Genomic DNA, 24,147 nt, shown 5'->3' on the forward strand with positions numbered 1-24,147 from the left:
CTTGCCCCACACACCTTGCAACTGTCAGATGTTTAGCTGTCTCTTCTGGCAGGAGAGCGGCGTCGTGCGGTGGATGATAAAGAATGCCACGACTGACAGTGCCGAATCAGCACAATTCTGATATATGCCCCTTTTTTCTCCCCACTACCAGGAGGAGGAGGAGGAGGAGGAGGAGGAGGAGGAGGAGGAGGAGGAGAGGCGGCTATAACGCACTGCAGATGGCTGCTGTCTCAACCACCAGTCTGACATACTGAGGGGAAGGGAGGCGGGGGGAGGACGTTGTGGGGTAATGAAACTGGGAAAATGACTGTGATAGTGTGTTGGTGTGGACACAGCGGACTACACAAACTGGAAACATTTAAGTATTAGTATCTGCATGTGTGTAACAGTATAATGCCACGCACATGAGGTTCGTCTACCTGTTGTAGCACACAGTCAGATATGGAGCTCACAAACTGCTGGCAAGCACAAGCTGGAGTCCATGACATCCCTAGCAAGGCTTTGTATAATGTATGTGACTCGTGACACGTTGTGGTGTGTTTGGTGGGACCTCTCAGTGATAATTTCTTTGACTAATCATTTTTGTCATAGTCTTCGTCAACGACATTTCAGAATAACTAAATAAAATGTAATTTATGATGACAAAAACTATCTATTGACACAGGGAAAAATAAAAAGATTGGCTCTTCAATGACAACTTGGTGGGTGTCGAAAGGCTAGTCCCTTAGTAAAATTTTTGGTCTGTGTGTTCCAGTGTTCTTCCAATTTTTTTCTGTGACAGAAATATGTTGCCCCTTGAGAGCAGCAGAGAGACCTGCAGTCCTTGTGAGTTGGTTGAAGCCCATTTGACCTCCATCTTCATTAAAAGCTACCGACACTTTAATCAAGCAATAAAAATGAGACAAAAATATTAGCTGGAGAATCTAGAGAAACATTTGAAAAATGCATTAGACTTTAATTAAACCTGCTAGATTTGGTGGGCAAAAGCTAAAACAATTCAGATGACTAAAATATGACTAAAGCTGAATGGCATTTTAGTGAAAAAACTAAACCTAAATATATCAAAATGTGCTGTCAAAATTAACACTGGCCTGTATGGAAATTATAATGGTGACAGTGAAGTTTTCTTTTTGTTAAGGGGACGACATTCTCAAAATTTTGGGAGAGCACAGGAGGGTCGTTCAGTTTCTTTATTATTTATTAGGATTATTTATTATGCCATTGTTCCCTTGATGCCTGTTTGGCCATGTGCAGAGGAAAAATCCCATCTCTGTATCAGGGCTTTATTTTCAGTAATTTGGATATAGTTAATTTAGCTGCCCTTTTCTCAAAAAACAGGGGCTGACTAGATTTTTTAAATACCATTTTCCTATGTTTACCATAAATATATTGTCTGAGATATTAGGGGAAGTGTATTGCAGTTTTTCCTATTCGAAGGGAGGGTCCACAGAAAATATTAATAATGTAAGAATAAAATTAAAAAACATATACATACGTCCTAAAATGTCTTTTCTGGTTTTGTCCACAACCCAATGATACTTTTTTTCTGCTGTACTGAAATACTGGGTGCTTTTTCTTTAATTCTATATGATAAATTGTTTATCAAAATAGATAAATTTGATAGTGATTAATTTAATACTTACTTTAATCAATCAATTGATTAATCAGTTAATTGTTGCAGCTCTACATTCAACACAAATAGCTTTCATATAGTCCCTTATTTGACCTAGAGGTAGTATCTTGAATAAATATAGAGGTTCACTGTCTTCTGTTAAAGGTATTCCTGCTGCAGTAGGAACTAATGATTGCCAGTGTGCAACCAACAACCTGTCAAACAGCAGCAGGTGGTCCTCCTGACAAACATGTCCAAGTGCTACAAATACGGCACAGAAAATGACACACAGGCTCATGCGGGGGAAGTTAGGACTTTGCCCTGAGGGCAGAGCATCTAAAAGGCGTTGCGGTTGAAAAAGACGAGTTGTGTCATTATTAACCACTAGGAGACCCTCTGCATGGCGGAGTAACAACATACTTACCTCTCTGCTGGGGGTATGTTACAGACGTGGAAAGAAGTGACTCCGCAGGGAAAGCTAGAAGGTTGTACAGTTATCTCCGTGCTGTTTATTATGCGAAACCATACAACCAACTACCTCACACTGCAGAGCCCAGACTGTAGAGCTGCTCTCCAGACAAGATCTTCACCAGCAGGACGGAGGTGTCTGTGTACACACTCTGCGTATACACCTGCCTGGCTGGCTGCTGTCTACAAGTCAGCCAATTACCTGCTGCCTCACTTCTTTTCTGTCTCAGCAAATAGTCAATGTCCTTTTCACTAAATCATTTAGCTAGTTTTGAGACTGAGACAGGCAGACTCAGAAGGGATTCACTCCTTTGATTTTCTTTTGTGCCTGTTTTGTTGTTACTAAAGAATGCGTTTACAGTGTTTTTTTCTTTGGTCTTGGATTTGAGCAAAGTCATTTTGCTTTGAGCTCAGTTGGTGCATTGTTAATTTTGTCGACTAAACTTTCATCACAGTCTTCATCAGCGTTCTTCGAGGCGATAACTACTAAATAAAAAGTAATTTATGATAACAAAAACTATGACAAAATCTATTGACACTTTTGTCAATTAATAAAAAAACAGATGAAAATGTTAGGGAGGGACGTGCTGGGAAGAGATCCAATCTCTGTAATACTACATGTTGACTGACCAGGCAGTCAACATGTAGTTGCTGTATGTCTAAAACTGCACAGAAATGTTTGGGAAGTAGAGATACATGGATAAATTTCACATTTGATGACAACAAGAAAACAAGAGCCTTTGTAAACCATGTGGAGCAACAATCACCGGTAAACAAATGTGAACCAACGAACATCAAGCATCAGGCATTTCAAACTTAAATGTTTTTGTTTTTCAGACTAATGTGATTTTATTAACTGTTCTTCCACAGCGTTCTATTATTTCTGTATAACAGATCATTGCAATGAACGCAGTTCTGATCTTTGGCGCTGGAGGAGCTAAAAAAGTCATTTTTAAAATGAATGAAATCATTCTTAAATCAACACTTTGTGTCAAATTATTAGATAATAGATTTTTTAAATAAGTAGCCATGCAATACTTGTAATAACATGTAATAATGTGTTTTCGTTAAACTTGAATTACAATACAAGCTAAAGGAAACCACAGACTTTCTGTACTGATTAGAGAAGAGAATGACCCAGAGCTGCTCAGCTTAGATTGTCAAGTAAAAGATCGACTGACATCCTTTAGATAATAAATGTTAAGTTTCACTGTGCTCAAATAAAAACAAATATGCAACAAAAACAAGTCTTAAGAAATGTCAGTTAGATATGGTGGAAGGAGCAGAAACGTAGTATATTTAAAGTTTCTAGAAGGGACGTCCATATTTTGTTGATTTGGTGCCCCCCTTGGACAAAAGTGGTACTGACTCCACCATAATAACCATAAAATATAACATTAAAAATAAAATTACATAAATAAAAATCTCCTCTTGCTTCTGTTTAACTGGCTTACACACTACTCACTGTAACTTTACCTGAAAAAATGTAAACACAGACTCGTTTCATTTAATTTCACAAATAATCTGACCAAGTGGCAGCCACTGAGAATAACTATATAGGAACAGCCAATTTTCTTGCATGCAGTCTTGTTCACTTATACATGTCATATAGAAACATCAGTATTAAAGGGAGACGGTTTCATAATCTGTTAAAAACTCCTTCAGGTTAGTAGGTGTTTAAAAGTTTAAATAATGCATTACACTTTAACTATACCAGATTTTATGATATTTAGTCGACAAACTAAATTCAGATGAATAAAACATGGCTAAAACTGCATTTTTTCATAAGACTATAACTAAAACTAAATCAAAATTTGCTGTCAAAATTAACTCTGAGTTGGTGGTGTGTGTCTGTTTGTTCATGTGGTTATGGTACACTTGTCTTTGATCAATTTGGAGTAGAACAGATGTGATGTAAAGGATGTTGTTTTACCTCAAAGGATGTATGTTACCATTCTACAACGTGACATTGGTAGCAAATCTGCACACATGACTGGGTTTTGAGGACTGCGCAACAATTCGGGGTTCTGGAGATGCAAATACACTGACTACTGCAGCAGCCATGATATCACAGGAAGGGCTGCAGCAGAGGAGCTCAGGTTTAAGGCTGCACACAAAGACCTGGAGGTAAGTTACATAGAGCAGGTACTCAAGCACGGGGGTCTAAATATGGAGGCAGTGGAGGACAGAACTGAGGCAACTGATATAATCAGATGCACTGTAGGAAGGAGTAAGACAAAAGTTGGTCAGAAATTTGACAACATTGGAAACGAACTATGAAATTCCATTTCCACACATCTAAGCGTCTCATGCAGGTGTGAGTACTACAAAGGCTTCAGGTCCTATGTTCATTCATAGTATTTTCATTTCTTAGGAGTTGTCGCCCTCTACTGGTGACTGTGCAAACTCCCTCATACTTTTTTGCTCCTCAATCTGTGCCATGAGACTCTACAGTAGAGCGACACTGAAGACTTCAGAATACCATCTATGACCGATCAGGGTTTGGCTGCTGTAGCACTGCTACATACACAGTATACAATCTCTTATCCCGTCACGTCCTGTAAAGCTGTGACTAAGCTTAATATCTTTTCCCCTCATAAACATTTAAAAAATCAGCAGCTATTATTGTGTCCAGCTCATTATTAAACCATATTGTTTGGCTTTGTTCTTTCACACACTGCACCATTTCATCCACATCAGCTGTCTGATTCTACTTAATAGCTGACAGGTTTTCATGGGAGTTTAATGCCATCTGCCACAACACTGTCATCACCATTAAGTCTGCTGTCAGCTGTGATATCTAAATCTGGGTGACTTCTGCTCCACACAAGTCAAAACGGAATTTCCTTCACGTCACAACAAGTGGGAAAAAAAAGACACTTAAAGCAAAACTTTTCTCGATCTGTGGATCCTCTCCGCATGAGTCGTAAATGTTGCATGCTACAGTACAACGTTTGCTGGCACAATATTACATTCCAACAGCTACGAGCTGCAGCAGTGTTACGTTACTCTGAGCACAGACCCAGACGTAACTGGGGCAAGATGATATGCTATGTGAACGCTGTTTAAAGGGTTTCAGCTGAGTCTTATGAAAATATTTTAACAAATACTTTAAATGTAAAGATGATTTTAATACTGCAAACACTTTTAAAAATGTCACGTTAAGACAGTCAGAGGAGAGCACTCTTAGCAAGAGTTCTACCTAGAACCATTTTCTTCTCAAGAAGTCCTTGAGGACTAGGGGTTCTTTTAAGAATCCCTTTCACCCAAAGAACCCTTTTTGAAAAGGGTTCCTCAAGGATTGTTAGGATTGTTGAAATCATCGAAGAACTCTTTTGGTAAGGGTTTGCCATGGGTTCTTTGTACCATAATATAAAAAGATTCTCGGTAGAACGCCATTGGGGGGTTCTAGATAAAACTGTTGAAATATAAAAAGGTTCTCAACAGAACCCCCCTTTTGAAGGTTTTTGATAAAAACCCCTGGACTATAAAAAGGCTCCTGGGTAGAACCCCCTTAGTGTGTTCTACATAAAACCCTTAGAATATAATTTTTTTTTCAATACAGCCCCCTGGTTGGGCTCTTGATAGCACCCTTAGAAGGTGCTATGGATAGAACCCCCACCATTACACCACAGAAACGTTTTCTAAAGAACCTTTCATAGAGGGTCTGGGTGAAACCTCTTACAGACGGCTCTTGACCCCTTTAAGTTGGGTTCTAGGTAGAACTCTCTGGAGGAGTTCCAAATGGAAGCTTTATAAAAGATTCTACCAGAAGTCACAAAAGCATTCTATGGACAGAGGCCAAAGAACCCATTCTGGTTCTAGTGAGCATTTTTATTTCTAAGAGCGTGGGAGCTCTGCTTGGCATGTGGGATTTGAGGAATCCATCTTCCTACAAAGAAGCATTACAATAGAGAGAGGGAGGCAGACCACACCTAACTGCTCGGCAGACCTCGTGTTGAACTGTGCCTGGATTAACAACATCCGTGAGAAAAAAGAAGTCAGACACAGAGAAGATCTCAAAACCCTTCAGCCAATCAGACAACATGCTGGTGTGACTGTAAACATGTTGCCAGGTGAATTTGTTTCCTTTTCTCTCCTCCTCTTTTCTTTTTTGGGTAGCTATGTGTTTGGAGTCCTAATGCTCCTCTGTCTACTGCTCCCAGTCCCTTTTCACTCTCCTGTCCCAAAGTGCACCCCCTCCTCTCCTCTCCTCCCTCACTCAACCCTTTCTTTGCTTCAGCCCTCATGGGTCCCCATTTCCCGCCTCTTACCCTTTTAACCACCCTCTGTCTTCCCCCTCCTCCTCCTCCTCCTGCCTTCTCTATCCACACATGCCGACCGGCCTTTTTTCATCCCCACCACAACCTCCTCTACTTTATACCCCGCGTCTGCAATATTTTCACAGTCAAATCACGCAGAAATGCAGTGTAATTGTGCCAATGTCAGCTATCCTTCTCTTCTCTCTCCTGCTCACTCCTCCACCCCTAAGCGGGCCTGTCTGAGCGTCTGAGCGGTGGAAGACTACTCCACTACGAAAAATGTCTGGCCTGATTCATAAATCTCCCTTCCAAGTTTAAAATACCTCTCATACCTTGATCATGGTCCACGTACAGTGACACACTTTGGGATATCATCTACAGTCCTTTAAGCCATGTAAAGAATTCACAGATTCACCGGTCAGCACAACAACGATTTCACTTTCAGTGCTTTTCTACTGTACGTGACGAAACGAGCATGATGCAACTGAGGGAAACGGATAGATGGAAAATGCTTGTCAAGGCTGAGTGATAATTTTCAACATGTGCCAAAGCTGTCCAGACAGTTTCTATATCAAATACATGCATATCGCCTGTGCCACCGCCTCTTTGTTATAGTAACTCACACATCTCTGATTCCACATCACCATCATTAATGTATTAGTAATTCTAAAGAGTAACGCTCTGATCTGCTGAAATATGCATATGTGCTGTTTTTCCCCAGGTGAGAGAAATGCTCTATCCTACACTAATCTGCTTTGGTTGACGCCAGCCTATATACCAAGATGGCAAAATGAATGTTGCCATGGGAACCTTTTGCCTGGCAACCCTAACAGCCTGGCAACTAGCCAAACTGTTGCTATGGCACAACTGTCAATCGACGTATGCTGGGATTGGTGAGTGTCTGGCCTTTTCAGAGCTCCTCCCTTTTAAAGTTTCCAATCAAATGCATGAAGGAAGAATTTATCTGATGTGTCTAAAGTGGTGGAGCTGTGTGTGCTTGTATGTGTAGCTGCATCTTCCAAGATACCATCATTTTATTTTATATTTCAGTATAAAATCCAATTTTAAACAAGTCATAAATTAGAGTATCTGGTCAGCTGGACTATCAAAGTGGTTGATAATTATTTTATATAATTTAGCAGATTGTGTACAAGCACTATTGAATTTTTTTTTTTGGATAAACATGATTTGATCATTTTTAATTACCTCATGAGATAATTTCTTGCCAAATAATTCAAGGACAAATAATCCACTTGAGATAAAAGGCCTAAAACTCCCCATAGTTATCCCAATCTATTATGCTTGAGGGCTTAAATTAGTCAACAAATATGTGTGTGTGTGTGCGCGCATATGTGTGTGTGTGGGCTAGTCCTCTGGCTTACAGCCTTTCAAAAAGTAATTTGAGATACAGAGATAATGAATGAATTTTGTGAGTAAAGACACTCTCAGTGCATCGTAACTGAGCTACTTCACTGATCTACAAAATTCACAAATGAAGGCACTTTCCACTCAGCATTAAAACTAGTGTGTGACAAGAAATAGACAGTTTAATAACCACTGATGGAATATTATCAATTCATGTGTGGACACATTTTTCCCCCCTTGCAGTCAATATTTTTGTTTTCAAGGGCTGCGAGAAGACTTTAAGGAGCTATGTCAATTCATTTTCTGTCAACGTCTCAAATGTAACATTTCATAATGACACAATATTGAAGCAGTGAGGGACAGAGCGTGGACACAATCCAGGCTGCAAATGAGAAGTATAAGTGGGACTGTGTGAATTGAGTTTTGGAAATTAAACTGTTTACATCTTTTAAAATGCACTCAAACATAAATGTTACTGCTGCAGCATTAGTGTGTTGAGATTCAGTCAGTGCAGTTTTTCCTTGTGTAACAGAGCACACATAAGATGCAGGAAGAAACGTCCATCTCTGTGTGATTAGTATCCTGCATGAAAATTCCTGATCATAAGTGTGGATTTTTCCCTTCATGGATGTGTGCTGTGTGGTGTTTTGTTTTTGGTGTTGGTGCTTAAAACGTCACGCTGCAGTAAATATATCTCCCTCAAGCTGGAGCTTTTTTGTTGTTCGGATTTCTCAATTTTGCCTCTCATTCTGACACTGTTATTATTGTTTGCTGACATATATAATATAGAGATATGTAACTGGAGAAACTGACATTTTCCTGAAACATTTTCCATTTTTCCTTAAAGCTTTCTTAAAGTAGAGATGAATCGGTATAAAATTTTAATGATTATAGTGACAAAAATTATTATCAGGATGTGCTGAAAATGTCCAAAAAGTACTAACGGATACCCTGAAATCAATATCAACAACTGTTATAGAGAGATTCAGATTCAGATAAAATAATGTGAATCTGAATCTGAATCTGACAACCTCTCAACTATTAGAAATGGTATCATAACCTTTTTGATGTCAGTGTTTTTATAGACACAAAACAAGCCCACGTTGCTGCTTTGTCTGTGTCTGAGACAATGTTACTAACTCTGGTTGATGCTGGACAGTATTTACTGTGACTTTTTATAAACCATGGTAATCAGATGAAGTTTTAACAATTACATTTATTTTTTAACATTTTATCCCTGGCTGCAAGTAAGCAGATTCTAGTTATACTGGGCTGAATGGATACAATACTTAAATGGTATTGAACCCTGTTATTTTATTTTATGACTTTTTTTGGTGTAAACAATCAACTAATTAATTTCCCTACAACTGTCATCTCAAGAAAATGTATGAATGCAAAGTCTTTGGTGCTGTAAACAAGTGGTGTTTATTTCAGTTTAATCGAAATATTTTTTTGGTTACTTCTGTATTGCCTTTTTTTTCAAATTTTGCTTTGTACTTTCTTTTTTTAGTTTATGATTACATATTTGCAGAAATATGAGAGTAAAGATGAGAAAGGTCAGAATTAGGGCTGCAACTACCGATTATTTTACTGTCGATTAATCTGCCAGCTACTGGTCCATAAAATGTCAGAAAATGGTGAAAAAAAGTGTTTCCAGAGCCCAAGATGACATCCTCAAATGGCTTGTTTTAACCACAACCTTAAGGTGTTCAGTTTAACACCTTAAAGGAGTAAAGAAACAAAAATATTCACATTTAAGAAGCTGAATTTAAAAAGCTCAGAGAATTTTCTCATTTTAAAATTATGTAAAATAATAAAATAAATAATAAAACAGATCATACTAATGGACTCTCTGCATGTGTTAATGTGTATGTGTAGGTATAGTTTATGACACTGGTGTGTGAATGTGTGTGAGTGTATAGGTGAGTGAATGAATAACTGAAATGTATAGAGTAAAAACATTGTCACCTTAAGACCAGTTCCTTGTCAAAGTGTGCCAGGCGTTCCTCAGACATGAAGCGGAGGCCGACTGAAACACACACAAAAAACACACACACAGAGGTTAGAGGGAGGCAGGCTGGCCTCGTAAATAGAAAGACTGTTTAACCAAGAGGTCACAGGTTCAATCTCTGCAACAGCTGAAGTGTCACCAGACAAGGGCCATGAAAAGCTACCGACGTACCCATGAGCTGCTCTGCAGAACCAAAATGTAACATGCACAGTCACGTTTAGACTAATTTTGTAATAACTAAGAATAGTATTGTGTTTAATCTTGCTCAGATTATTCACAGATGATGTCACAGATGTGCAAACACAGTTCAGGATTTCCACTCTTACTGTAGTATAATCACCTTATATCGAATGTAAGTATTTTGTTGTCATTATTTAGTTATATGGAATGTGACGCTGCAACTAACAGTTATTTGCGTTATCAATAAATCTGCTGTTTATTTTCTAGATTAATCGATTAATTGAAACAGTGGAAAAGATATCCAGTTTAATACATATACCAATACAGAACAGAGAAAAGCCATTTCTGCCATTTCTGCATGAAAAATTACTTTAACAATTTTCATATCAAGGACCTCCACAATAGATGCACACTGGAACATACAAGTTCAATTTTAGAGAACTGAATTGAGAAATTTAATTTTATCTAAAGAAATTCCTGTTGAGTATTTTTTAAGGTTTGAAGATAATAAAGTCATATAGGGCTGCAACTAATTGTTACTAATTAACTGAATGTCAGAAAATGGTGACAATGTCTCTTAAAGCCTAAAATGTTGTCCTTTTAAAAGTCTTGTTTTGTCCACAACCCAAAGATATTCAGTATACTGTCACAGAGGACTAGAAACCAGAAAATCACATCAGAGAAGCTGACATTTTTCTTGTTTAAATAAGTTATTATTTAAAATAGTTGGTACTAAATGGTTAAATGATTAAACATTTCAGCTCTAAATTAGTCAATCAATGATCTAAGGATCACTATAAATTGCAACCAATTAAAGCAGCAAATGCTATTTCACCCCTTGTTGTTAAAACTTCCAAAAAATGTGATAAAAGTTAAAATGTCTCCTTTTGCTGGGGACCCCCTACTACCCACTCAAGGACCCCTGCTGGTCCCCGGACACCAGTTTGAAAACCACTGGATTAGTCGACTAATCACTGCAGCTCTCATGAAATGTAAAAGATATAAGCATCCATCATAGATAGAACAAGGTCCATCATGAAATACATAAACTGCCAGAATCAAACAGTCCAAATTAGACTATCAATTATCACCACGTTATAGAATAACATGAGAGATGAATCCATATAAAGCTTTTGTAATAATTCTGACATACAGAACAGGAGAACTAATTCACACTGCAGAGTTTATTATATTATAATTAGCCTCATTTAAAAAGCTGCACTCAAAGCTTAAATGTTTTGCTTTGCTTCTTGAGTGCTGCCATTAATAAATGTTTGGATATTTACTAAATTATCCCAACATGATCAGCACCAAGGCTACTGGGAACACTTGCTGTTTGCTACGTGGATTATAACTCTATTAGAGGCTTTCGTTTCAGTGTAGCAGGACATCAGTGGTGGAACAGTGTAACATCAATTTTGTTTAAGGCTTATTTTTTCCTGTCTGAGATCGTTTAGCTCAACATTTGAGGGTGTTTAAATCTCGATATCTGAAAACCATCTCAGTGCACACATGCGTTCTGCAGTGTGGACAAAGCAATGCACCAGCCTGGAGTGCTAAGCCTCCTGCTCCGGTTTGATAAATATAACTTCAAAAGAAGCAGCCAAACAGCTTTAGCTGGCCGACTGCACAATGAGCATAATAACTCCCCACCCCCTGGGAGCTCCAGCCTAGTTCATTTACCCTTGCAAAGCGCTGCCATGTCTGTATGTGCACATGTGTCTTTGTTTCACGGCAAGTTTCTCGGAGAGGCTCCCCACCTTCTGCTCTGTACAAAGCGGATGTATAGAGGAACCTTTTGGACCTCATTTTTTACAGAGGAAATGCATCCCCCCTCCCACGCCTCCCTTCTATTTGCCCCTCGCATGTAATGCCTGATTGACCACAGCACCCCTTAAAGAGGTCAAAGGGCAGACAAAACAGTCTGGTGTCATGGCAACCTGTGTGCCACCAACCAGAATGGTGAGGGGGGAAAGCAGGGGGGTCCAATGAGCTGTCAGTTAAACCTCTAAGAATGCTGCCTTGTGTTTCGGCTAATGTGCGCACAACATGCAAACACAAATACACACACACACACATGCATAATGCACCTGCACTATGAAAAGGCCTGACTAATTTGCACTCCAGAATAATCAAACCAAATCCCACGATGCAATGCACTTAAGTGTACATATCAGAGTACACTCTGAGAAATACGAGTTTCAAAGGGGCTCTGAGGTTCTACCCGGAACAATTTGCTTCTGAAGAACCCTTTTTTGAGGGAGGGGTTTCTCACGTTTGTAAGACTATGGGTTCCAGAACCCTTTTCATCCAAAGATCCAGTTTTGGAAGAAACCGTTCTTCAAAGATTGTTGAAATCCTTGAAGAACTCATCAAGGGTTTTTTGTACCATAATATGAAATGATTCTTGGTACAACCCCTTGAATGGCACCCTAAGAAGGTGGAAAGTTTCTTGAACGAGCCTCCAGGGAGGATTCTGGGGGGAACCATTACACCATATAACGGTTCTCTGTGGAACCTATCATGGAAAGTTCTGGGTGAAACCTTTCACAGATGGCTCTTCGTATAACGCTTTATGCTGGGTTAAGAGCTGCAACTAACAATTATCTGTTGATTATTTTCTCAATTAATGGTTTAATAGTTGTTTGTTTTAAAAATGGTGAAAAATGTCAATCAGTTTCCCAAAGCCTAAGATGACGTCCCCAAATGTCTTGTTTTGTCCACAACCAAAAGATATTCAGTTTACTCTCATAAAAGAGTAAAGAAACCAAAAAATATTGACATTTAAGAAGCTGAGATCAGGGAATTTTGACTTTTTGTCTTAAAGAATTACTCAAACTGATTAACTGATTATTTGATTGATTATCAAAATAGTTGGCGATTAATTTAATAATCAATTAATAATCCATTAATCGTTGCAGTTCTGGTTGGGTTCTTGGTGGAAATTCCTGAAAGGGTTCCAAGTGGAACCTTTATAGGGTTAAAAGGGTTCTCTTTTGGGGACAAGCAGAAGAAACATATATGGTTCCTGTTAGCACCTTTATTTCTAAGAGTGTATCAGATGGCGAGCACGCCTGCACGCATGTTTGCTGTTGCTGCGCGTGGACACATCTGCGAGTGTGTGTGCTCGGGAGACACTCCTGTGTAAAAGGTTCTTTGTGACCGCTCGATGCAGTCGCAGTGTTTATGTGATGGGGGGAGGGGGGCTTACGGATAAATGGGAAGCAAATGCATTCAGATCAATACTAAGCTGAGAGAGGGTGAGTGGGGTTGAGAAGGGAGAGTGGAAGGTGGTGAGCAGAGAGGGAGGGGCCATGGAGGGACTGATTAATCATTCCTGTATTGTTATTGACTTTCTGTTATAGGGGGTGAGTCAGACTCTGAATTATGTGTTTGTGCTTATATATATGTGTGTGTGTGTGTGTGCGGCACTCATTGAGAGCACAGAGTCATCAATTACAGCCCTCGACTTCCCAACGGTTTGGCACTGTAGCTGCTTCAGTCGTGCTCTGACTGCCGTGTTCGTTCCTCGTGTGTAGCTACAACTTTTAGGCAGTTAGTTTGCATATTCAGCACAATAAACCATGAAGGATTTAATTATTCATGTTTTGTAAAAAGAGCTAATATGCTGTTCCATTTTGAACAGGAACGGGGGAAGTGAAGGAGGCGAACAGGAAATCCCCTGTGAGGAGTTAATGAGGAGCTGACGACCGAGCAGACACAACACAGAGGAGGGAGGGAGGGAGGGAGAGAGGGAGGGAGGGAGGAGGTGGAGGAGAGGAAACGCTGCCCTGACATCTGACCCTCTGACTGTGACCTTGTTCATTGTCTGAGAGGTTAGAGGGTGGACACACCTGAGCTCTGGCCACGTGTGAGCACACAGACACACACGTGCACACATGATATCTCAAAAGACAGTCTTTTAAACCAAATACCCAACAACACTCTGCCCAATCCACGCCAAAAACCCATAATTAAATAAATAAAATTGACATAATTAGTTAACAATTATAACAGCACGACACCAATGTCAGACATTGCCAAAGGCTGTGTTTTCCTCTAATTACGACCCTTTTAAAAACAGCAACTTGTCAGAGGACGCGGGCTGAGGCTGAGGCTGAGCTAACTGAATGAAACCCCCATTCAGTGTTACCTTGAACTTGAACAATGAGTCTGGTGTTTGTGCTGGGGCCACTTCCTGACCTCTCCATCCCTCTGTGGAAGCAACCAACCGCAGCCTCTCCTTTCATCTTACAGATGTGACCCTGACGACCTACATGGACCAAAGACACAGCCGGCGACGGCAGGTTTTACATCCACTACTGACTACAGAATCTTTGACTCGTAAAAGTTTACGTGTAATATTTACAAGACCATCACTTCACCTCAACCAGTTGATTCACAATAAAAAATCAGGCAGGAAATTTGTGGAATCAGCTAATCTTTTGAGTTTTATTTATTCAAGTTCATTAAAATAAACATTTTTAGTATCAACTTTGATTACTTCTGAACATGAGTTCTTCTAACTTGAAGCCTTTTGACTTGAAATGATGAGTTGAATTAATTTACTTTAAAGAGTTCAATCAATTCATGAAACATTCCCTCCAGGCTTCTGCTGGCTTTTGTTGCAGCCTAAAATGCTGATTTCACTACAACTTTTCTAAAAGAATTGCGATAGTGATGATGATCAACCAAAAGCCATAAAAGCCCCCAAAATATTTTTAAAAGTTGTGATTTTTTTTTTTTTTTTTTGTATGATTCATTAAAATACAAAGACAACCTGTTCCAGGGAGAATAAAACCACACTGTGTTCTGGGTGTTTTCAGTAACCTTAAAGCAAGGCTCGGGATTATAAAAATTATGATAAAATATGCCATATTTGTAAATGAAGAAGTGCACCTGGGGGATTCTACAAAGATATTAAATCTATTTGTAGCTCAAGCTCAGTTAAAACAGCCAGCCTGAAATTATAAAATATAAAAGCACACAAAGCACTGACAAAAGTCAATAACAATGACAAACTTTATATTCTTTTCAGTACCCATGACAAGATAAAAAACAAAAAAACAAAAACAAAAATGAATAAATAAATAATAAAACGAGTTGGTTCATTGAGATGCATATGTATGATGTTTGGGGGACTGCTGTGATCTTGGGAAGCTACAATGATTGGTCAAATTTGCAGAAAAGTTGCAGTGATTGGACAAAATAACTGCGTGTTAATTGCTGCAACATCACAACTTCCTGGAGGAACTGATTTATTTAAGTGTCTATAATTTGGGTTTTTTTGCTAAATCAGTGCTAAAATAATACTTTTAAAACTGTACCAGCACCTAACGATGCCTGAACCACTATAGAGCGAGTGTTGTGGTAATGTTACCTGAGCATGTTTAGTGATGTGTCTATAATGTCCACATCGGAGGGAAACTATTTCAACAGACAGCTCAGGCGTGTGGCACTGAAATGAAGCACTGGCTGTGTGGAATTTTGGTACCCAACCCAAAGCAGATCTGAATTAGCAATTAGCAATTTTTTTTGACTAGAAAAGTTTATTTGTTTTTAAAAATTACTTCAACTTTCCTTTTCAGATTCAGTCAAATAAAATTTTATGGCAGCCTGGACACTAACTTTTTCAAGTTAAAACAATTTTTTCCAGTGTATTTACCATCAGACTGATTAATTTTCATTATTTAAGAGCTGCTGAGGTCACTGTTGGTGCCCTGAACCACAACATTCATTCTCTAACGATTCACTGAGCAGACAGACAATAAACACGAGCAACTCCACCTCCTTCACCTTCTTTTTTTCCTTTCCTCCCTCAGATGCTTTCTCTCTGGCTTTTTCTCCCACTTGTCTCTACCTCACAGACGGGCTGTTTCTTTATGCCTTCATCTTTCTTTTCCCCTTGGTCTTCACACCATACCCACCTCTCCTCCTCTCTGTCTGGCACCAGAGAGCTGGCACAGTCGAGGGTGTCGTTGTGTGACGCGAGCAACTGATACCTGCGACGCCACTGCAGAGCCCGGCGTGTATCACTGCAAAGCATAATGAAGAGCCTTGTGATTGCCGTCAATATGCCAGAGGAGACGTAGTGACACTTCAAACCATTTGATCTACAAATTTATATATTTTTTGGGGCTACAACTAATGATTGTTTGGATTTTTTTATTCAGTTGTTAGTTGTTGAAGCTCAAAATGTCAAAAAGAAAAAGCCCATCATTGGTTCACAGGGCGGTGTCAAATTACTTGTTTTGTCGGACAAACAGTCCAAACAACAACGATATTCAATTCACAATAATAATAAATAAAGAGAAAAACTCTGCTGATGACTTAAAGGACTACTGTGAAGGATTTAGTGTCATCTAGCGGTGTGCGTCCAAGTGTGAGAAGAACCTACAGAGAATGCAAAACTCTGTTCATTTGTTCCAGGCAACTGTAGAAACGTGGTGGTGCAACATGGTGGCTTTTGTGGAAAAAGACCCATGTCCTCTTTATATGTAAACAGCTCATTCTTAAAAAACACACAACTCTTATTATCAGGTGACTATATACACTGATGAAAACATACTTAACCCCCTGAAAATCTTGAACACTAGCCTTTGAAAATGTCAAAAATGACCATCATTAACTCACAGAGCAATACTTTACATACTACTTGTTTTGTGTGACAAACAGTACAAAAGCCAAAGATATCCAATTTACACTAACAGAAAAGAGAATAAAACTTGACAAGCTGACCAACACATATGCTGGATAAATGTTTTAAACAATTATTTGGATACAATAACAGTTGTTGATTTTATCTGTTAAAAGAATTACACTTCACTTTCTCGCTTAGACTTAGATGAGAAGATCATAATCACTCTCGTGTCTGTACGCCAGAAATGAAGCTATACCTAGCTGTTAGCTTAGCACAAAGTACCTGAAACAAGTTTGTGGGTAACAAAATTTATCTAGCAGCGCAGCTCCTTAATTAACACACATCTGTTTAATCTGTTAAATAAGATTTTGTTACTTTGGAGAGTCCAGGCCCCCAATAAATGAAAGCACATAGACGTAGAGGTCAAACTATCTAATGACAACATCACATGATACACAGCAACCCAAAAACATTTTTCCCAATTTGCTTACATCGTGAAATAATTTATTTATGTATTTATTTTGAGCAAAGCCTACGAAATGAGTTCTTTCACTAGCAGGATTAGATACATTCAGTCCAATAACATTAGGAAAGTCTGACTCAGTATGATTTAGATTAGAATAGAATATCAGACAATATCATATGTTCATTTAACAACTATGTCAACTCACAAGAAAATGCTAAATTGCATGCCATGGGAATTTCAAAATAAAGCTGTCAGAAAGATGACGATATAGATCAATACTTTGACTCTGCATTGATCATATTGGATCCTCGAACACTGAATCGATATAGTGATCCAGATCAGTGTGTTGTTACACTCCTACTGGCTTCATGTGCCACAGAGTTGCTTTCATAAGAATGATTTGAGGTTCACCTCCAATGCTAAAGTCAGTTCTCCTTCATACATACATCTATTCCCTGTTTCCAGTCTTTGTGCTAAGCTAAGTTAAAAACAAATGGTTATTGAGTTATATTTAACTAAATTCAAATGTTCATTTTTCTTAGTCTAACACTGAGAAAAATTGGAAATATGATTTCAAGAGGGTGGGTTTTCTGTCTTTGTGATTCTTGTCCTGATTTTACCTGAGCATTACGGTACCTGATTATGATTCTGAAGACAGTGACTGTGTGGGCAGGCGGTGACTATTTCCTGGTCCACATTTGAACTAACTCATGAGAAGATATGAATAGATGATGCCTGATTACATCAACAAAGCCCACAATTCCTCAGGAACCAACCTGCTCCATAAAACATACATGACTGAAATACTGAAGAGGACACGAGGCCAGCAATGGAGAGCACTGTGCTGGAATTATCTCACACACAGTATCACTATCTCTCGCTTTTTACCCAACCCCCAACTCCTGAGGCTCTTTAGATGTCTGTGAGACATCTAAAGAGCCTGAGAGGAGAGGGGAGATGGTGAGGATCAAAACTTGAGACAGAACACAGAAGAAGAAGAATAAGACAGGAGCAGGAACGTGGTGACAAAGATGGAGATCAAATGTGAGACGGATGTGATAGAGGGAGATGGAGGAGAAAGACATGGGAGAAGAGGAGATCGAGGTAGTTTGGAGAGGTAAGAGTCAACACTGAGACCTACTAATGCAGAACTGAGGAATTCTCACTGCTGACTCCAAACACATTCCTACAGCCTGCAAATATTAACCCCCACCTCACCACCTCTGCCTCCATCTGAATGTACAAGGCAGCCACCTGGCCTCTGCATGAGGAAACTATTCATTGATATTAACTCAGTTACTGGAAGAGATTCGAACACCGCAGTGCATGGAAGGAAACAGAAAAAAACGTGATTATATTCAACTTGGTAGAGAAACAGTCTACATGTGGTCATCACCAAATGAGTAGCGACCTGCACTCCAAAACCCAGAAATCATGTAACATGATGTAGGCAAACTTAACTTAGTACAGTCATATTTAACAATGAAGCAGTCCAACCATTTCTCTATACTGAAGGATACCAGAGGATGAAGAAAAGCAAAATATTCAAACAAATGTAAACTGAGTTTCCTTCTGAACCAAGTGCTCTGTTGCTGCCGTTTAGAAAAAAGACTGAGATTTGCTCCCAAATCTTGTTTTTGAGTCTATTGTGTGGATGGGCCTCTACTGTATGTCTGCTCTAGATTTAGACAAGAGATATTTAGATAAAAACCTTACTTACTTAATGTAGCTGTAAGCAGAGTGAAATGATTTAGAAGAATGTGATCTGAGAGAAATTTAATGTTATTAATACTGTACTTACTTCAGTACTGTGAAAAATGTGCATGGGTTACTTTGGCAGGTACACAAATTACACAAAGTATTTTTGACTTGTGTTAACACTGCAAGATAGATGAACTGCAATGCCACTGTCAATCGCAAAATAAACTTTGCTGCAAATGCACAAACCTGTCATAATTAAGGTGAATGGTGTCCTGTGACTTAACATCCAACAAAACACAACAGCCACCTCAAACATCACTGTAGAAAATAATGCAGCAATATGTATGAAATTAGTAATGTCTAAATTATCCTTACTTTTTTTCCAAGTCAATATAACTAAAATTTCAAGCCTATTTAAAGGTCACTGTGGGATAGCATAACACATGAAGAATTGCTAATCGTTTCATGAGCTTTTACAATCATACGGTACATTATGACTTTGCTGTTGATTATCCATCCATGCAGAGCCAGCAGTATTTTGTCTCAAAATATGGTGCAGGATCTTAGTTTTGGAAAAATATTCAGACATACATAGTGGTTGCGCTTGCAGATTTGCATATCTTAGAAGACTGGACTATTGGCTTTGGAGGAGGTCTGTGCTTTCTGAGGGCCCTTCTATTTCAAAATGTATTTCTTTATTTTTATTTCATTATCTTATTTATTAGATATGAAATATGGGCACAAAGAGAAGGGCATGATATGAAACAAAGGTTTTTCATATCTTTTTTGATCCTGCTTTTTGAGACCAATAAGGAAAGTTGATTTAAAAAAAAAAAAGACATTTTGGTTCATATGTCATCTTTTAGAAAACTGAACAGGATATGTGCTGAGTGGGACATTTTACAGCTGAAAAATAAACTATGTGACCAACTATGTGAAGATGACACTGTTTCTATACTACTGTAAACATATCTGATATTACTGTATTGTTGCTGTCAATCACTAGTATTGTACAGTGTCTCGGTCTGGTCAATTTATCAGTTTAGCTCTACTTCAAATAATCTCTTCTTTGCACAATATATATACTGAGTATAATATCAAGCTTAGATTTATAAAATAACAGCGAAAACATTATTTGCCCATAATAGTTTAGAGGATAATTATATTTTTAGTAAATAATTTGTAACTATAGCTGTCAGATAAATGTTGTAGAGTATACAGTACAACATTTCATTTTTGGCTAAAATTTGTCACCTTGACAGAGACAAAATCATCTGCAGAAATCAGCTATCTCACACTAAATCATCAATAGCACCCAGCAACTGACAATAACGTCAAGACGTGCTCCACCTGCAACTGGAACAAAACAGAAGAACCTCGTGTCAGTCAGAGATTTAAACTGGTAAAACATTCTCAGCACTGTGCTTATAAAGTAGGGAAGCCCGATGGGTATCCAGTTGGAGCTCTCTCAGCTCCAGCCCCATTTCAGCCCCATGTCCTAGAGAAGGCAGACAAACACTGATGCAACTGGAACACTGAATCCAGGGGGAATAGCTCTCACTCAGACCGTGAGAGAGCGTTAGTACATCCACAACAGTCACATGGTGCAAGCGCGTTCTCTCTCTTCACGCCAGCCCGGGCCCCGCTGCCTGTTGTGTGTGGCCCTTTTCCGGTCCCTTTCACGCCAGAGCTACATAATTGATCGCGAAGGCCGAGCTATGTTTTATAAAGTCAAACACATTAACAGCTTTCTCTGCACTCCAAAGTTCAGATGTGCTCAGATCAAGTTGAAGAGTTTTAAATAACTGATACATTCACTGTCAGTACAATAAACCAGGGTAATCCCATTTTTCTGCCAAAGTATTCAGTATTGTCATGAAGAAGTAGCACATTGGAGATGCACTGAATGCCTTGATGGCTCATATGCTTTAAGTATTATTATATCATAGACCATTTAAATGCTTAACATTTGATTCATGGAATATGCACACAGCATAATAAAATAATATCCAAATAATCAGAGCTATGTCCAGTGTCAGCAGGTTATTTCCTGTATAGTCATCTGAACGTGTAAAGAAAATGTAACCATGGGTTTAAAGCTTTAACTGCACAAAACTGAACAGGCTATTTAAAAAGCAGTTTGATACAAGGGCTGCAACTAACAATTATTTTACCTGTCTATTCATTTTAATTTTCTTGATTAGTCCATTAGTCGTCTAATCGGTTAATTGAGTTATTGTTGTGGCTCTACTGTCAGCTGTCAGGTATATTTGGATGACTGGAGACAGACAGTCAGTTGAGAGCGGTGGATACATAACTGTAGTGACTACACTTGGAGTTGTGCAGGCTAAAGTGTCAGATCGAGCTCCCACTGCTGCATAACACCACAATACCCACTAATTCAAGCATCAAGGTCAGTGTGCTGTATAGTAGTCACTTCCATAGCAAAAGTGCCAACCATTCATGCATCAAATGTGACTATTTGCTGTTGTGATAGTAAATTGAATATCTTTGGGTTTTGGACTGTTGGTTGAACAAAATAAGCGACTTGACGACATCAGCTTGGGCTTTGGAAAACAGACTGTGGTATTTTTCACTATATTCTCACATTTCGGTCCATGAATTAAGAAGATAATTGGCAGATTAGTTGATAATGAAATAGTTAATACACCATCATAGGGCCCAACAATAAGTACTGGTCACTTGCTTGGGGCAAGTAAAATCTCATGGCAGACAAGTAAGTCTGGCAACTCACTTGTGGTAAAAAACAAACAAACAAAACATTAAAATATTTTGATAATCGATTACTTGTTAAAGTTATTTCTTTGCTTATTATCATATTAAATTGAATATCTTTATGTATTAGACAATTATAAAAGGCATCACCTTGGATTTTTTTTTACTATTTTATGACATTTTATATACATTGCAGCCCTAGATTAAACTTGACAATTAACTTAAGTCTTTGTTATTATGTAATAACCCACTAATAAAACCATTTGCACTGAGGCACCTTAAATTTGACTTTGGGCAAGTAGATTTTCTGACCCACTTGACTGACTGAGAATGAATATCTCCTCATGAATAGCTGAATAAGGAGTGCTTGAACTCCATGTATAAGTCAAGACAAAATTTGTGCACATGAATGAGGCCTAATGAGGACACTGAGTTGGAATTAAATGACTTAGTGTTTGACAAACTACTTCGTTTTTTTTAAATTCAATTCAATCATATAAACTTCACCAAAAACAAATGTATGTGTTTGACTGTCCTTCTCTGCTAGTCGACCTTTGCTGAACCGAGTCTTTGAGTACAAACCAGCCACCAATCATCAAGGTTGGCTGTGTGGCGTTTTAGTGCCAGTATTAAGCCACAACTATCAAGACTACCATCATCCCCTGATCAAGAAAACCCTTTTTCTGTCCTCTGCCAAATGGCGCACCCTGGCAGAGAGACAACTTGGGTATCTTTGTGAGTTGGTTTCAGTCAGGGGTACAGAAACTGAGAGCTCGTATCAGGTCTCCATGGAGATGGACAGGCTTGTTAAGAACATGTAAAGATAGATGAGGATATATCACAGGTCCTCGAGCAAACACACACATGTGGGAGACAACAGTAACTTGTCGATATTAAACAATGGAGGCGAGGCTGAGAGCAAACAGGACAGCGAGGATAAGGTGAGAGCTGCCCGGGCACGAAGCCCGAAGGTATTCGGAGGACTAAGTTAGATGTTAGTGGACATTGGGAGACGTACGGATGAGGTTTGTTCATGTGTAACAGGGACACATAGTGAGAGCACAAACAAACAGTAAGGGGAAGTAGAGGGTGGGACGTGTCAATTCCAGAGTAGGGAGGATGATGGCCAAAGAATTCAAATACTTTGTGCCATCTTTTTAACAAGAACCAAAACTAGGTCAAAAACATTCACTCTCTGACAGAATAAGACTTACAAAGACAGTGATCGACGCACAGTAATGGCAGAAAAGTGAGTGCCCCGACCCCACGCTTCCTTCCCCTTCGTCCTCACAACTGGGCCCCAAAACCAGCCTGAGTCTTTGATGAACTCTGATTTGAGGCACTTTCCACAAACACTGATATTCTGTCAAGCAAATACGGGCGATAAAAGGCACGGCTGGATTATGGGAGAAGCGTGGAAACAAGGCAAAAATGTTCCAGCGGGAGTGGGAGGAAGGAAAATGACTTTAGGTACACAAACCAACAGAAACCACAGCAGAGCCGAACACAGAAATCAAGACAGCGAAAACAATAAGACGGGAATAATGTGTGTGCATGGTGACTTTTCTTTCTAAATAACACAAAATAAGAAAATTAAAGCATATGCCGCAAAGGTCAGCCCCCCCCCCTTTTTTTTTTACCTTTTCCCGCGTTTCTTTCCCGATTCCAACTTGATTCTTCCTCTGTGCCCCCTCTTCCTCACTCTCGAGTTAGTGCCTTCCCCTCCTGACTTGCAGCCTTGCATCTCTATTTCACTTCAGTCTCGTCACATTTTTATCCGCTGTTGCCTCATCTCCGTTGCTCTTTTCTTCACCCCTCCATGCACACGGGACTTTGAAGGGGAAACATGCCTTATGGACAAAGGATCTGAACGCCGTGAGGAAAAGTACAGGATCAGTACTTTTTTTCCTCACAGCGTTTGTGCTGAAGCAGTGCAGAACCAGTTCCACCGTACGGCTGTGCAGAGAGGACAAACACACAAAAGTCTGCTGCAGGGAGAGCTGAGAAAACGGAGAAGGCATCAGTCATCGTGTGTGTGTGTGTGTATGTGTGTATCTGTGTGTGTGTGTGTGTGTGTGTGTGTGTGTGTGAGTGTGCATGCATGCAGGGTAGGAATGAAGGAGAGGAGAGAGGGAGGGACAGAGATTGAAAGAAAGGAAGGTGGGAGGGAATAGGAGGAGTATACGTGGAGAGAGGAAAAGGGGAGGAGACATTTTTTCTCCGTTTTCCCGTTCACATTTTTTTTAAATTTCCCCCCTTTTTTGTGAAATGATCCCTCTACTGTCTCCTTGTACACAAATGCCTTGTCAATAGGTCATTATTCCGTCTTCCTACGACTGTTTTCCCCTTGTCATATTCCCCCTTTGTTGGAGCCAGCTGTGTCTTTAAGCCCGTGCACTTGAACTCAGAGAGTGTGCTTTTCCTTCTCTGTGTACTTCCCCTCCGCTGGCCCCCCAGCACACAGGAAAGAGACACAGCTTGCAGGAGAGAGACAGAGAGAGAGGAGGACAGCGGGGCGAAAAGGGGCAGAGAGAGAAATGCAGATGGGGGAGGGGAAAAGGTTTGTAAATGGTGGCTCAAGGCAGTGGAAGACTTGGAAATCAGTTCAAGAAATACATAAGATGTACGACATATACGCATCAATACATATTTTCATCAGAGCACAAGTTATCTTACTGTAGTATTGAGTTGAATCAATCTTAAAGG

General features: G+C 39.3%; 1 long non-coding RNA gene across 1 annotated transcript in view; it reads right to left on the minus strand.

Moving 5' to 3' along the window:
* Positions 1–23,554, minus strand: part of LOC146321313 (uncharacterized) — a 31,288-nt gene extending 7,734 nt beyond the window's left edge. Inside the window, exons 1-2 of the long non-coding RNA XR_014771396.1 lie at positions 23,082–23,554; positions 9,676–9,736 (exon numbers count right to left, since the gene is read on the minus strand). This is a non-coding gene — a long non-coding RNA (uncharacterized LOC146321313). The remainder of the gene's footprint in view (positions 1–9,675; positions 9,737–23,081) is intronic.
* Positions 23,555–24,147: the final 593 nt, after the last annotated feature.

The sequence above is a fragment of the Lutjanus erythropterus genome, chromosome 9 (assembly GCF_056507025.1).
Source record: "Lutjanus erythropterus isolate fLutEry1 chromosome 9, fLutEry1.hap2, whole genome shotgun sequence".
In the NCBI taxonomy this organism is placed as follows: Eukaryota; Metazoa; Chordata; class Actinopteri; order Lutjaniformes; family Lutjanidae; genus Lutjanus; species Lutjanus erythropterus.